Raw genomic sequence first — 16252 nt, 5'->3', positions numbered from 1 at the left:
GAACACAGACAGTTGGCTTGAGAGAACACCCAAATGACTTAAAAGATCCCGTTAAACTTCTGCTCCTCTACCCAACCAAGGCTATCCAGCAAAGAGCCGATCTTGTGTTACTAAATGCAATTTGAGTTCATTGGCACTGTCAGCAGATGCCGAAAGGGGAGTGACCAAGCAGAAAGAGAACAAAATTTACAGGACTTTTTTATTCACCAAAATTTACATGAGTTTTATTCACAGACCTGCCGATCCCTGGACAATCATAGTGTGGGAAACCAGAATAATGCACTGAGCTCTAAGGATGAAAACCATGTTGAAAGGACTAGATGTCACTGTAAAATTAAAAGATAAACAACATCTTTCCCTTCAATGGCACCCGTACCATGTGACTCTTAATAAATTATGTGAAAACAGATTTACAGGCTCTTGCCCTAAACTTATTCCTTCTTTGATAAGAAAACATGCAAACATAAAGGCCTGGAGAAGAAAATTAAATCCCCAGGACTGGATCATATTCGGAATAAAAACAAAGAGGTTCTTCAAAAGCTAATCTCTCAGAAGTCTCAGTACAACATGATACTCTCTCAAGGTGCAGATTTCTCTACCTTGCTGCTTAAGTATGCTTTACTATGCAGAGCATAACAATAAAGAGCATTTTTTTTTTTAAATTCAGTTAAAAGGTAATAAATTACCTTAAATGACAAAAGAAGAGAAACAAGACCCTAGAGCATGAAATTAGAAGTGGTAGGAATCAGATTCTCAGACAGAGAGATGTCACTCTGATTATTGGCTATTAGATGTATTTATTTTATGAAAATCTAGCATAGTGTTTTCTTTATCAGCTACTATGTCAGGCATTTCTGAATAAACATATTCAGATATCCAAAGCAGACCCTCCAATGAAAGGAAGTGAACTTTATCATTACACTGACCTGTAAACGAAGCTAACTGCCAAGAGTATTTCAGGGAGCATCACCCTAATGAAACCGGAGCTGGCAGTCGCCTTCCTGCTGATTTCTCAAATTCCAGAATAATATGAACTGTCCCCCAGGACTTACAGACCCTCCTACCCAAAGCCTTCCCACTCACACCCTTCCACTCTGTTTTCAGCTGGATGGACCCATCTCTCCTCCCCAGACAATTTGCCTGCAGAAAGGACCACTTAGTTTATACCACCAGCGTAAAATGGGAAACACACCCCATTGCTAGAGCCCACCCGTGGAGTCTGAGATCTGGTCCAGTTAAAGTTGCCACTGTGGAAAGACAGAAACTCTGGCTGCTGTGGATAAACGGCTATACAGGAACCCCTGTGGCAACAAACTTGCTGACTTGTGTTTAGCCAGATTGCAGTTTTAGGGCTGGTACTGAAGACAGACGTGGGAGAGAGCTGTAGATGTCTTATGTTCAAATAAACCAAAGGAGTTTCAAGTTCATATCCCTCTGCGGAGGGTTAACCTCCACGGTGCAGGGAGAGAGCATGAGAGTTACACATGACAAAGAATTACACGATGACAAGCTCACGCTCTGTGCATTGTCAGAAATCCAGACCCAACGCTTTGGGGCAGCAAGGAACCACTGTTTCTTCTGTAACTTTGGTTTGTAATTTGCACCTCCTGTATTGGAAAAGTCAAGGAAAGAACCAAGAGCTCTGACTTCAAATCTCCAGCTCCACCAAGATGCCATTTCTTTCTCCTTTTATATTCCTGAAAATGAATCTGCAAAGAAAACACCACCACAACCGCTGTTCCCTAACCACAATTAGGGAAAAGATGCAGCCCAGCATCTTTCAGATGCTCTTTTCCATGTCGTGTAATTTGACAGATGATGAAGACAGTAGGCAGTCAGTCCCACCTTTGCATAGACCACAGTCACGCCTTGCACCCTCACGCTGACGGGAGCTTCTGCACACAGCTAGCATAAAAGCAGGGGAGTCAACTTCCTAAAATCAGAGCCTGGCACAGACCGCGGCAGAAAAGGACACCATAGAAGCGAGGTGCAGACTCTTTCAATTGATAGCTCCTTCCCTGCTGTGGATCCTACACCTTCAAAATCCCTGCATAATGACAGCTGTATGCAACTCGAAGAGGAACAGGAGGACTAATGCACTGCATATTTACTATACCATTTCTGTCATCTTTGGTGCTGAAGTTTTGCCTACCCCTCTACTTTTTGCCTGTCAGCTACCGTGTGTCACAGTTAAGGACCAGTCTCTCAAAGTGCCAAGATTATTAAATGTCTTTCAGCTTGGTTCTTCAGGCATTCATTGAGTAAAGGGGCTGTCCTGAAAGCCTCTTGAATCAAGATCTACACATTACACCCATGAATCAAGATCTACACCCACAGTTATTGCCTTTCCCACAGTGTTTCCTCCAATCACCCAACGTTACCTCCAAAAAAAAAAAAAAAACAACCAACAAAAAAACCCCACAACACTAAATACCTGGAGCTTTAAAAAAAAAAACAAACAACAAACTAAATACCTGGTTGCCCGATCAGCTTCTTCCTAAAAACTTTTCTGTGGAGCAATCCCAACTTCTGAATCAGTAAGGAAGACTTACATAGGCATTATCTTGCATTCTAGAGGCATGGCTGAACTCACTCCAGCTGGTCACTTTAGGCCAGTTACAAAAGTGCAAATAAAACTTACTTTAGCAAGTAAGAAATTATGGTGTCTATAGATTAGAAACATACATCTTTAACACGCATTTTATTCCATTGGACCTGTGGAAAACTTAAAGGATATGAAAAATACCTGCAGGCTGATATCCCAATAGCCCACTCAGCTTCTGTTTTTCCAACAAATAGATTGTTCTTCAGGAGGTAGCCACTAAATATTGAGTGTTCGTAGTACTAAAAGCTGGGTAATTGGGTAAATGAATTAATCTAGAAATTGCTAAATTCTTTATTGTGTTCCACCATTTGTGTATGTGTGAGACTACGAGGAGGAAACTTAGATTTATTTATTTATTTATTATTTTTAATGAAAGATCATTCTCTCACATCAAGTCTCTTATATGTACGCATACCAAAAATTTCTCTGTTCTGGGACACACTGATGACTACTCTTCAACTCACCTTTAAAAGTTAAAACTGATTTTTGACATTTTCTTATTTAACTACTGTACATTTATTGGTAATAATCCTAAGAAATTTCTCAAATAATCAAACATGACTGAAAAATAGACTAATATTGCTTTTATTGTTTGAAAAATACAAGTGCATACACATGATGCAAAAAATATATTAAGTAATCCAGTGTAATCTGGATAATTATTTTAAATGCATACTCTGAAACCCTGAATGTGTCAGCCTACAAGTCCACTTCCTATGTTTTTCTATCTGCAAGATCTGCAAGTAATTTAGTCTTGTTTTCACAGAGCGCAAAGACATTCCATTTGTTTACACTAGAGACAAATTTTACTCAATTGACGCAATTCCATTGATTAAATAATGGCTTTCTTCCTCATTTTAGGCAATTTCGGCCTTATATCATGACATAAAAGAGATAAGTGATTGTCATCTGTGTTCATATTGTGTGACGGGCAGATTATCAGGTATGAGCCTTACTGCCTAATGACAGGACCTTTTCAAGGACTGATTTAGGTCTGAATGCTCACAACCTGTTCTGAAAACTAGGCAGATGATTAAACAAGTCAACAAAGGGTCAACCGTAGGCCAACTACAGGTGATTTAACTGGAGGGAACCTCTAGTAGGTCAAGTGAAATAAAGCAGATATAATTTGTCCAACTTATGCATTAAAAGCACTGGTGAAGACCAGCTTCTGTTTATCTGCCATCTTTGTGATAACCCTTCTTTAACAAGACCGCTGGATGTATCAAGACAGGTTTTTTTAAAAGGGAAAAAGCATAAAAGAGTCTATATATGCCTTATCGGCAGGAAGTTTTATCTCAGAATAAAACGCAGAATTCGTTGTTGCATTTAGAAGATAAGAAAATAAGATCCTTAGCAATCCTGGTAAACACGGCGCCGCCGAAATACTTTGACAAGACGACAGGCGTTCGCCCTCACGCGCTTGCGCAGCACGAATCCCAGCAGCGTTACTGCGCCCACCCACAGGCTCTCCAGTACCTTCAGGCGTAACAGTCTAATTTTATGGTCTGGAACTTGTGCGAGGAGGTATCAGCCACCACCACACACAAGCCCCGGGACGGCCGTGCAGAGGCCGTGGAGGCCTTCGGGCAGGAGCGGCGCTGAGAGGGGTGCAAGCACGGTGCCAGCTCACCTGTGCATCGTCTCTTTAACGGCCTACCAGAAAAGGCTTTTTTTATACCTTATTTCAGCGAAGTACCAGTGACATCTAGCGGACGGCTCTCCTGCAGTAGCGAACCGAACGGGGCAACCACGGGCGACCCTCCCGTCTCTTTGAGGGAGGCTACAGAGCAAGGCAGAGAATGCTAGATTTAAAAGGAAACTTTAAAGGTTTCCTAGCCCATCTCCCTGCTCTAATGCAGAACCAACTGTACCTGTGTCGTTCCTAACTCACACTCGCACAAACAGATCTTAAAAACCTGTGATGGAGCCACAGCGGCACCAGCCACGCTTCCCCCTGAGCACCCCAGCAATGAGTTCGACAGTTAATTACTTGCTGCACTGTAAACCCCTTTATTTCTCTCTCTTGACCTACTCATGAAAGGCAGGGAGAGCAGTGAGCGCTTATAACTTGCCTAGTTACCTGGATGAGCAATTGTAGCATGATACATAAGTGGTCTGAACAGGTTAGTTACCTGCCTAGCAAGTCACTCTGCAACCTCAGCTTCTCACAAACGCGCGGTTTGTCCAAAACTGGGTGAAGTTTCACAGAGGCAGCAAAACAGCACATCCCTGGCAACGGGACGATGCCCCAGCCAAATTGCAATACCTTATTCCAAAGGCAAAAGCACAAATCCCCATTTCCCCATATCATTTTCAGCAACAGTTTCAAAAGTAGCCTACTCAAAGTGCTCTGCTCACACTGAAGCTTTCCACTCCAAAACCTATGGTTTAGCAGATGTGTGCGACAATAGCAGAGACTTTAAGGGACAATACTAAGCAGTTGTAGCTTTAAGTACAACTTACCTGCATTTGCCTATACATAACATATCAGCAGCTATTGCTTTCCTAAATAACACTGCTCAAATGATATTTCATTTCTTAAAGCATGGTATGGACTTGTTAGGTTTCAGCAGTAATTCCAAACACTAAAACCATCTAAAAGCTATAAAAACAACAGTAATTTATTTTCTGAATAAGATTCTACATAAGCACTTTATAGACACTCCTGAAGCTTGCTTTAATAACACAAAGATTTTTTTTTTCTAAGCCAGTATCCAGACCTTGGCGGTTTAAGCTGCTGTGTGTGCTTCACACCACACAGCAACATCTGCTAGCAGTTAATTTGGAAAATGGGAGACTGTCACCACAAAATGTAGACCTTTTAAAATAAACACAAGAAAAATATTACCAAGCAAAAATAAAACTGCATAATAAATATAAGTGGGTGGTAGCTACACAGTGGTAGAGAGGATTTTATAATAGATCAAACAAATCACCATACTGAAACTGCCCACCACAGTGCCTCTTTCAAGAGACTGCTGTTGTCAGGCTGAGATCTGGGCCTCTCTCTCATTCCCCTTTGCCATTTCTTCCCCTGCAAAAGAAAAAAAAAAAGTGCTAATTATCTATTTACTTTCATGGGATGGTAATATTAAAAATATAAGCCTCAAAACCTAAATTTCCAAAGTACTCTGTCAGCAGGAAAAGCTCAGTCTTTTCTCTTTATGAGCTTTCGCTATAGAGGAGCAGAGAAGTATGCTCTCTCCCAACATTAGACGAAATATGGCTTAAAAGCAAAGTCAGCACCGAGTTACTGGGCCTCAGTGGAAGTGGTGTTCTCGGACAGACAAAACTGTTTGCATTAAATAATGAGGTCTGGAAAAAAAGCAAAGTTTTTCCTTATGTGTTTATATTCCTCAGCGTGAACAGAAATAGAGTAATTCTGCAATTTTCAAAAAGAAAAAAAAAAAACACATATAGTGAATAGATAATTTCAAAACGTAGGGCAAAAATTCCAGTGGTCCAGGTGAGGTCAACTGGCAGACGTTATTCTGCGAGCCTTGCCAAATGGGACTTAGTAGATGTTATTCTCAGGACCATATTGAAAGAAACATCCCACTCTCATATGCCATTAAACCTCAGTCGGGAACCAGAAGACCTCCCCCGTTTGCATCTAAGTGGGAAGCCCATTGGCAAAAATAATTTTTCAGCTACTACTCTTGTTGCGAGGATGGGATGTCCTGTACTGATTTTTCTCACAATTTAGTGCTCTTAGAGACTCTTTCCCAAGTTTTCAGAAAGACTGTGGCATCTTCAGTCTGAGAGCATATTGCCTCACATGAGTCAGGCTTATGCTTGGCTCCAACAGTTCAGACCTGGTGGCTGATGATATGGGAGTCTGTATCACGAATGTGTAGGGAGAAGGGTTTTGTGCAAAGCTCCCCAGGAATCACACTAAAAAGAGTATACACTTACAAAAAAAAATTTAAGTCAGAGCATTAAGGCTCTCAACTTGAGCACTCAGAGTGTTTTGGTGCACAAAATGACGTGGATTTGGTCAGTAGGTTTCATGAAGTTCCAGCTGAAGGTAGCAGGGAAACAAAAGTTTGTATTATTATCAGTGGGGCCGAACAAAATCCCTACTGAACATTGACACTGCTGGGGGAGATTTTCAAAAAACCCACGGAGATGAACTGCCTAGTTACGATTCACGGGTTTTTATGTCTCTGTTGCTTTCTTCCTCGTTCCGCCTTTTTGCTGGGAAGACTGGAGGGTGCCAAGTGAATGCAGGGACAGCCATTTCAGGGCTCGGGCACATGAATGCTGCTCTCAGCCATCCAAGTTTACCCTTGCTGATGGGCAATGCTTTCAGGTGGCTCTAGGCAGCTCAGGTACTCCCAGTTCCCCACCAATGGTCACCAATTCTGGGAGTCTCACTTTGGGGTGAGAGTCTGAACTACATTTGTCTAGGGTGCAAATCCCTCACAAAACCAGCTGAAATTATTGGAGACTCTCAACATCCCTGTTGCAGTCTTAATCCCCTCTACCACTGGTTTGGGCCATTTTCTCACCTCACGGGGGCAGGGTAAAAATGTATGCATTGATATGAAAGTCTCAGATAACTTCATGATCACCACTGTAGAAAAGTCCACAAAAAGAGAAAGCTTTATATATAAAGGATACTTTGGAATCATATATGACCCAGATGAGCTGGGAAAACCATGAAATAATAAAGTGAGACACTGAGCAACTGTTCATTCATCCCGTGAGTGCTATCCATCCTGTCCCCTGTGCAAAGCTGAGCTGCCCTCAAAGGTGCAAGCTACACATGAGCAAAGAGGGCCTCTTCTACAATGGAAACAGGCATTTCGGACACTCTCGAGGGGAGAGCCCTGCCCAGAGAGTTCTCTGGCCCCTTGGGCCTGCCAGGAGCTACAGGAAATGGTATTCCCTGCAGCAAAAAGCTGGCTTTTGTAGGCAATTAAATGCACTGCAACTGATAGTACTCAGGTCAGATGTCAAAGGAGGACTGGTGCCAGAACGGTGATATATGGCTGGCATGAAACGGCTTGGGGCGTCACCATCACCTTCCATCTGACGATATCAAAGACACAGTCGGACATGAACAGATAACATCCACTCACACTTGGAGAAACAGGAATTCCAGTGCTTCCAAATATTTCTATCCCCAAGGTAGTCCCAATGAATTAACCCCTGTAGAACTTGTAAGTATGCAAGTATATTTGGTTATCAAGCTCAAAACAGGAAAAACAGAAAAATAAGATTCTGACAAGCATTTTCAGGTGTGCTAAGTGACCAAATTTTGCTGTTTGATCTGACGAGGTACGGTAGTCTAAGGTTCCTCTTCCTTCAGCATGGGTAGATCTAGCAGACACAGCTCCCTTCACTATGGGGAGTGAAAGCTGCTACTGCCACCCTCCTCGAGGCTGCCTCTCCATATCCCAGACATCCCCCAATTAACCAAGCCTGCGTTATCCATGCTAGACCTATGCTCTTTCTCTGCTCCCACTCTTCGGTTGCCATGAACGTAGCTACTACTTCATCCTTTTGCTCTCAGATGAGGCAAGGTCCGAACACAACGCCCCCTCGGGCCCCGCAGCACTGGAAATGTTTACGTGCTGTCAAACCAAACTGGACTAGAGCTCACTTGCCTGAGACTCTTGTGTTTATTTCCTAGCGGTGATTTTGAAACCAGATCTGTTCACGTGGGAACTGCGCCGTGCGTTGGCTGCAACTCTGCCCATAATCCGTAGGAATCACAGGTTGGGAATAGCACATCATCTGACTCTTTTACAGGAGGTTCTCACTCCCCTTTTATTATTACAATATAAAGTTAATGATATAGCCAGGCATTTAACTTTAACGATCTAATTGTAATTGTCTAAGGAGCTCAGCTCTTTCTGATTGGGCGTAGACGTCTCACATCCGTACTGAGGACTGGGAGTCTTCTCACTATGGTAAAAGTGAATCCCTGGTGGCTTATCTGACTTCCAGCCTTTTACAGCTCGGATCTCCATATCCCTACATTGCATTGTTTCTCCAGAAACTGCACTATTATATATTTCATCGTTGTAAGTTACCTTTCACATTTCTCTTCAGTTATTCAAAGCAGCCAAGAAGCATTTAATGTGCTATACTTGCATAGCCTGTTCTCAAGCTGGCAGGCAATGATGAAGACACACACAAGTCAGTATAGCTTTTGCTCACATGCTTGATTTGCTGTTCAGATTCCAGAGCTGGTTTTTACGTCTGTCGCAGGGTGTCTGTCATCACTTCTCTTCAGAAGCCCAGCAGGGCATCCCAAACAATACCAGCCTTGCAATGGGGAAGAAGGTTCCTTTTTTCCCAAGGTTTTAGTGGCAAAATCTCAAACAACAGAGTGAAACATTGTGTGTCAGAGCCCAAACTGGAGGGGAAAAAAAAAAAAAAACAACAACAAACCAAAAAAAACCAGCTTTTCCACCCACCCATCTTTGCCGTGAGCCCAAACTCTCCCTGACTTATGGCAAGCACCCTGGAAAATATAAGATTTTTCCAAATTAAAAGACCATATGTCCCAACCGCAGTTCCTTTCCAGAGAAAATCACAGAAAGTCCTCCTGCGTTCATAGTCTACTCCAGCGGGAACAAGAAATTCTTGTTTACCCTTCCTCCTAGGATCCTATGGGAAGAACAAACAGGGAGTGGTTTCAAGGAAGACTACGTGGTACTAAGCCCCAGACATCACCAGCACCACTAATTTGTAAGTAGACACCTTGGGATCAGTCAAATTCTGCTCTGGTACCTCTCTTCTGTCTGCAAAGAGAAAACAAGAAAGAAGTTTTTCTTGGTTTTAGAGTCTCCCCTCTCAGCTCAGGTCATGTGCCACCGCACTTTTGGTGGCCTGCCCATCAGACTGCTGCTGTCCCAGCTGCTGGGACAGCCATCCAGGATCCCAAGAACCAGATGGTCACAGGCACCCCTCTCCTCCACACACAGCTGTGGGCACAGGACGGGCTGAACATCAGCTAAGCCTTCACATCAACCACTTCCCCCTTTCCCTTTCTATCTGTCAGCTCCTGATGATGGTACCTGTCCTACACAAAAAGAAAAAAGCACCACAGTCATGAAGAGGCCTCTGCTGCAGAGCTGACACCACACAGGCCAGAGGACACAGGAGCCACAAGCAGGTGGCTCACCAGGCCAGGGTGCAAGCACTCCATCGCACCCCTGCACGTCTGCGATCCCTTCTCAGAGCCACCTCACACCTTCACCGCCTTTGCTGCGGCTCTGGGAGGAAGATAAAGGGAACTCCAAAAAGCTGCTCTCCTTTTCCCAGAAACCAAGCCCAGATGACATGTCCTTTCCAGAAGCTTTTTCAATCAGCTGCCCACGCAGGGTCCATTTAAAGTCCCCTTGCACCATTTCTTAATCACACCCAATATCTGCTGCCTTGTGTCTGGGAATTGATAAAACAGACCCCAGGTTCCTGAATTATATTGATTTCTTTGCCGTGATTTGAGGCTGTCTCAGCAAAGATTTTCTTTCAGGGAGACTGAGGAACATCATCTTCATCTGTGAGCTCCTAATCCCTTCAGGCTAAAGACTGCTTTCAAGAGTTTTTTCAAATTACTTTCCACTTCTTTTGGGTAGATTTTGCAGGAAAGAATCCACAGAAGATCTTATCTGAACCCTGGCATGCAATGACCTCGTTGCTCCATTTCATCACCGGTTCTAGGGTCACGTTATTAGGGATAATATTGGGAATTATAGGATTATCTTAGGCTTCCAGATACATTTTACATTGACTAATTTATTCTGTCTTCCCTTTCATGAATGCCTGATGTAATATATGAGACAGAGGGTTTACAAGACTCTAAAGGTATTAAGCTTTCACCTAATCACTAGTGTTTGAGGTCGTATGGAAACTCAGCCTGACCTGCAGCTGGGTATTACTAGTATCTGACCCCAGACATGCGATGGTACATTAAAAGTGCTAGTAAAGTATCTGGTTAGCAGATTCATGAAGGGAAAGTTAATGAACTAGTACTATACGTACGCCGCTGTGCGTGTAAGTTATATCTGGCTGCCATGTGTGCCCAGAAGCAGTTCTTTCTCAGAGTACGCTGAAAAGCTCTGTCACCACAAGTCAGGCGCACCCTTGATACTTTTCATAAGGCTCCAGAGGAAATTAATGTTGGTTCTTCCAGGTTATAGCTTTTATATGATAAAAAACCCTACACCAGCTGTATCATATGGAAAACAGAAACAGAACAGAACGGAGACAGGTAACATAATCCACATGCAACTGATAATTCAAGTACAGGTCTGATGTTCAGCATTTGACAGAATGAAAGACGAGGCCAGGGTTTACCTCCTTAAAACATCCAATATCAGTGGGAGAAATGAAAGCGACACAAAAACGTGCAGCCTGATCGTGACTGAAGGTGAGCTGTAAAAAGGGAATAATTGTTATTGAAGGTGACCTTTCAGTCTGTAGTAAAGTCCCTAGTTATTTCAGTGTGCTTTATGCTAGGACGCATGTGACCGATCTGCAGGTCTCAAGATATCTTCTGCCTACCACCAAGCTCTGGACGTTTTGGTCCTGAAGATGCATTGGATATACAACAGCAACCCACGCTCTACCCTTGTCAGAGCTGCCAGCCTTACGCACAGGACTGAAAGGCACTCAGGTAATAAGATGACTGGATGCTTAATAAATGCCTCGATGAGACACAAGAGAGAAAACGCTTGGAGGTCACTCCCACGGTGTTACATCAACATAAAACTGGAAAAATGCAGCAGTGAGACAACTAACATGAGGGCTCATTTCTTGACACACTGCACATGAGACCGGTGAGAGCAGCAAAGTGAACCCCACACACAGCATTTTGGCTGAATTATCCCTTCTACCTTTCAGTTACTCATTTGCAGACCCTTTTTGTGGAATAAGGCAAGACGTACTATACCTACAGAGACAGGCTGTGTTTTATGGGAACAGTGGAGGCATGCTTATAGTGAAATCCACCTTGTGCCCAAAATACAGCACTAAATTTTTCAGCAATTATCTGTACCAGTAGCTTTTAAATGCACCCCTTAGATCTTAACTCAAATGTTAACAATATTCAAGTATAGCTGTACACAATTTGTCATTGTCCACACAAAAATTCCTCTTGAGAATCCATCATTTCCCCTGTACCCTAATTTGCTATTTTCATTATCTCTGGGTTTGTCTCATCAGAAGAATTCTTCTTTTAACTTGGTTTCATATCAAAGCAAGTTCTATCTTCATTAACACACAATTTATCACAGAGAGAATGAAGATTTATGACATCTCATCTGACTGAAACAGGAAATACTCTACCAACACAGCTCAGCCTGTCTGCAACTGCAAAGTCACTGAGGCTCGTTGTCCCATGACATGAAAAAGATCTCAGTTACAGAGAAGGACCCATACTTTGCCAAATTTATAAATCTTAGGAGGTTAATTTTTGCATGATTGAACTACTTCACCAATAAAAAACAAAGACCTTGAATCAGGGCTCCACTATTTCAAACAAGAAATGAATTGTACTTCTCAGATACCACAGCAACAAGCATAGTGGATACACCCGGCTTGGTATGTAGAAGTCAGATAACAAAATTGAAATCCCCAATCTTTTGGGTTTGGGCTGTTTGCTGTCACCCAGTGCATTACAGCACGAACCTTCTCCCACACTCACGATGGAAGTAACCCAGCCTGGTGATTGGATGGTGATTGAACAGTGGTGAGACACTGGAACAGGTTGCCCAGGGAAGCTGTGGATGCCCCATCCCTGGAAGTGTTCAAGGCCAGGCTGGATGGGGCTTTGATCAGCCTGGTCTAGTGGGAGGTGTCCCTGCTTACCGCAGGGGGGTTAGAACGAGATGGTCTTTAAGGTCCCTTCCAACCTGAACCATTCTGTGATTCTGTGTGGTTCTGTGTGATTGGCAATTTGGATTACAAAATTATTGGTTTAATAGAAATTCCTTAAACACTGAAGAAAAGAAAAAGAAAAGGGGGGGGGGGGGGAACGGACGGTTGGACTATATGACCTTGAAAAGGTCCCTTCCAACCCAACACATTCTACGATTCTATAAGGAGACCAGGGCAAACAGCATTTGCCTTTCACAAGCTACCGAACTGCTGTGCAGGCAGGTCCTTGGTACCAAAGCAGAAACTGGTTCCTTTTTCTTTCCAATTCCCTTCTCTGCTGAACCAAGGGAAGGGTAGAAACATCCACACAGAAGATTAACATGACATTGACTCCATCTTCCCTTTCTTTTCCTGACTGTCTGTGTGCTCCCTTCACAGTCCCTCGGGTGGATGAGAGACCGTGTCTGTGGCAGGAGCTCCAGCACGGCATGGTGGGAAGTTCTGGGAAGCTGCCTGCCACCTGTTTCATTCCTAATTATTTTTTTTTTCATTTAAAAAAAAACTTGTCCAAAGTGAAAAGATAAAAAAGATCTCCTGTTCCCCTCCCCCAGATCCTAAAGGAGGACCTTTTGAACCTGCTGACAGCCTCAGAAACAGACTCTTGATTCGGAGTAGTGACAAAGCAATTCAGACTGCGGAATTCAAACTAAAAACAATTCATCAGATTTATGCCTGGCCTGATGCACGCCTTCCTAGTTTGTAAATGCATTACATGTGGCATCTAGGAATAAAGTGTTCAGCCTCAAAAAAGGAAGAGGAAATACATACGAATGAAACCTTGTGTGGGAACAGTCAGTGTTGTTCTTCCCCGATTCACAGTCTGAAAACGCTGCTTCAGCTTTGGCTATGTTTTCTCAACTTTAGCTGCACTATGACCTCAGATGACCCAGACTGCTATGAATCTGGCCACTGTACATTTGATCCAGAATACTAAACAACCGGTGTCATTTTCAGTCAGTGCTAAATCCAATCTGACCTAGATAGAAAAGCCCGTACATCCCATTCCTAATCCCTTCGGTTCCATCCGAGCAGCGAAGCCTGTAAGCAAATGCAGCACATAGATTTTAAGTAAAGCAGGCAAACAAATTGAGTTTCACAGAAATCTAAAAACTCAGGCTTCAGCGGATCGACCCCAGTAATACCAGCCTCCATATTCTCTAGAAGCTTATTTCTCTGTGTTGCCCAAACATTTTCAGACCATTTTGTGACAGCAAGTAGAATTTATCTTTCTTCGGTGTCTATCCCTCTAGGATGAGACTGGAGCAACACTATACTCACTATCTGTTTCTGGTCTTCTAAAAAGGTACATCTTGCACGAACCTTGCAAGAAGTTTTTAAAAAAAAAAAAATTTAAATATTTTGCTTCAATGCGCCAGACATTCCATTTCACATTTTTTCCTTAAAATCATGATTCTCAGCCACAGGCACTTCATCAGTATAGAAATAGCTGATTTTCCCACAAGCTCTCCAACAGTCAGACAACAAACCTGCACCAAGATGGTTCAATTTCATTGGAGTCAGCACCTACTGAGCAATGTGGTTTAGGTTTCTTTTAAGCATTCAAGAACGTTTTTCATAATAATGCCAGATGGCCTTGCAATCAAAACCTTCGCATTCAGCCCTTTACCTCCAAATTTGCTGCTCTGATACTGTATGGATTCGAATTTGAATACACAACACAGAAGCTATTTCAGATTTTCTCAAACAAAAAAACAACAAACCACCAAACTACCTCTGTAGCAAGAAATTTTCCAACTGTATTAACTGTTCTCTGACTTCCACATACCTTTCCAAATATTATGTGAAGAAAAGAGAAAGAGAGAAAAGAAAGAAAAAATTCCTGACTACCATCACAAAAGAAATTGTTCCTTAATTACAAACAGGACACCCTTAAGCCAAGAACTGAAGAGAAGGGCAATCTGTACGACCTTTCCCCATCACTTTGCTTTGAAATATGGAGTAGGCAGAACCAATCGATGTGAACAGCTTTAGTAAGATAAACACCAGTGGCAACTTTTTATATTTGACAACACGAGGCCTTCTCCAGGACAAAGAATGGGAATGAGAATACTTGTTATGTACTCATGCAAAATGTACTGTGTATTTAAAAAGAAAATATTTGCTTATCAGTTGTGGCTGTGTAATGTCAAACATACGGTAGCTACATGATATTTTAACCTTACCCCCAAGCTACAAGGAAATTGAGTAGATAGTTGGTTTTCTAGTGTCTTTAAAGTAACTAAACATGAAAGGTCAGACTTAGGGAGAACAGTAGATAAGCTGCCCAACAAGGCCGGCAGAGCCGAGGAAACATGCTCATGTACAATGGATATCCCAATGTTTGCTTAGAAATGTGTCATAAATGTAACATTTAGTGATGGTTTAAAGTACCCCACCTGAATAAGTAGTGGAATTTACACAGGAAAGAAAAGGATATGAGAGACTGATTCAGAGAGTAGGGAGATGGCTGCTTTAACAACTCTTGACAAATTTTAATTAACTTCATGATACACTATCGGTGTACCGATAGTTACCGGTCTTATGATCATGCGTCACAGTTAACGTAATCATATTTCCCATAGATGGCCTGCACTGAGACACCCAGCCTCAAAACAACGTCCTGTACATATTTTAGCCACAGTGTATTACCCCTTTGTGATGACAAGGCGATGAAATGGGGAAAATGTGCCTGGAGTAGACCCAGAGTCCTCTGAAGTCAACTGAAATAAGTTTTCCACAGACTTTGACGTAAAACTCAAGAAGAAACTTAAGCACAAGTTGGGCTGCTCACTACTAGAATTCGTTAAAACTTGTAATAACTGTTGGAGGGGAATTGTAACTGTCACAAGTTTGTTTCATGCCAATTTAGAGTAGTCTGACGTTTTGGAGAAAGAGACATAGGGCCCGTTGCTATACATAGGATTTAAAACTCCCCTATTCAGTGATGGTGCCCAACACGTCTGGAAGGCAAAATGTCTCAGAGAGAGTAATGAGTCCTGCCACAGTCACCCACCACCAATGTATAGGTAGGATGCTGCAGTGAAAGGGCACCGCTCTTCAAGCAGGTGGGTGTCTCACAACAATAGAAATCTCAACAAAGATGGTGTTGTCTAGTCATGAACCCTAGAAAATTTTTGTCTGTTCCAGTGGAGGTTTGGTAGGGTGGAATTCAAAGAGAATGTCTTCCCTCATCAGATTGTTTTTCCACTGAAAAAAAGTAAATGTTTTTTAAAAAATTTTTCTTTGCAAATATATAGATAGGTGGGTATAGGCACGTCACAAAGTTTCCTTGCAGCTAATTAAAGAAGTTGTCTTTTAATCCTATAATATCACAGATAGCTATACATTTGACTGCTGTGTTCTGAGATCAGTTGAAGCAGTAGTCACTAACTGTTGCAGAGTTTAGAAATTTGCAGTGGACAAGACACCTAATATTGCAATTCAAGAATTACAGCTTTCATTCAAACAAGTCACTCATAGATATCGCTGCTTTCTTTCTGTGGTTCACGGAATCAAAAACCACATCCGTCACTCAGCTACAGAAAGCACTCCCAAGACGACACGGTTTGTCAAATAAGCACAGGAGGACTGCATCCACAATTTCCAGGTCCCTCCATAGCTGCTCTTCAGCAGCAACAAACGAAGCTGCACAGGAGCTTGACAGGACTGTCCCTGTCCCCAGCCACGCTCCAAAGCTGTCCTGAGACCTTTCTCATGTGCCAAATCAGTGGAGCGACATCCACGGGGACA

General features: G+C 42.6%; 1 protein-coding gene across 5 annotated transcripts in view; it reads right to left on the bottom strand.

Moving 5' to 3' along the window:
• BICRAL (BICRA like chromatin remodeling complex associated protein) overlaps positions 1–16252 on the bottom strand; it is a 136403-nt gene that overhangs the window by 54473 nt on the left and 65678 nt on the right. For all 5 annotated transcript variants that reach the window (XR_012586092.1, XR_012586091.1, XR_012586093.1 and 2 more), the window contains exons 15-16: positions 8777–9363; positions 5550–5642 (exon numbers count right to left, since the gene is read on the bottom strand). The gene's annotated coding sequence lies outside the window, so the exon portion shown is untranslated. The remainder of the gene's footprint in view (positions 1–5549; positions 5643–8776; positions 9364–16252) is intronic.

Source organism: Larus michahellis, chromosome 3 (assembly GCF_964199755.1).
Source record: "Larus michahellis chromosome 3, bLarMic1.1, whole genome shotgun sequence".
Taxonomy (NCBI): domain Eukaryota; kingdom Metazoa; phylum Chordata; class Aves; order Charadriiformes; family Laridae; genus Larus; species Larus michahellis.
This window is presented reverse-complemented; position numbering and strand designations above follow the sequence as displayed.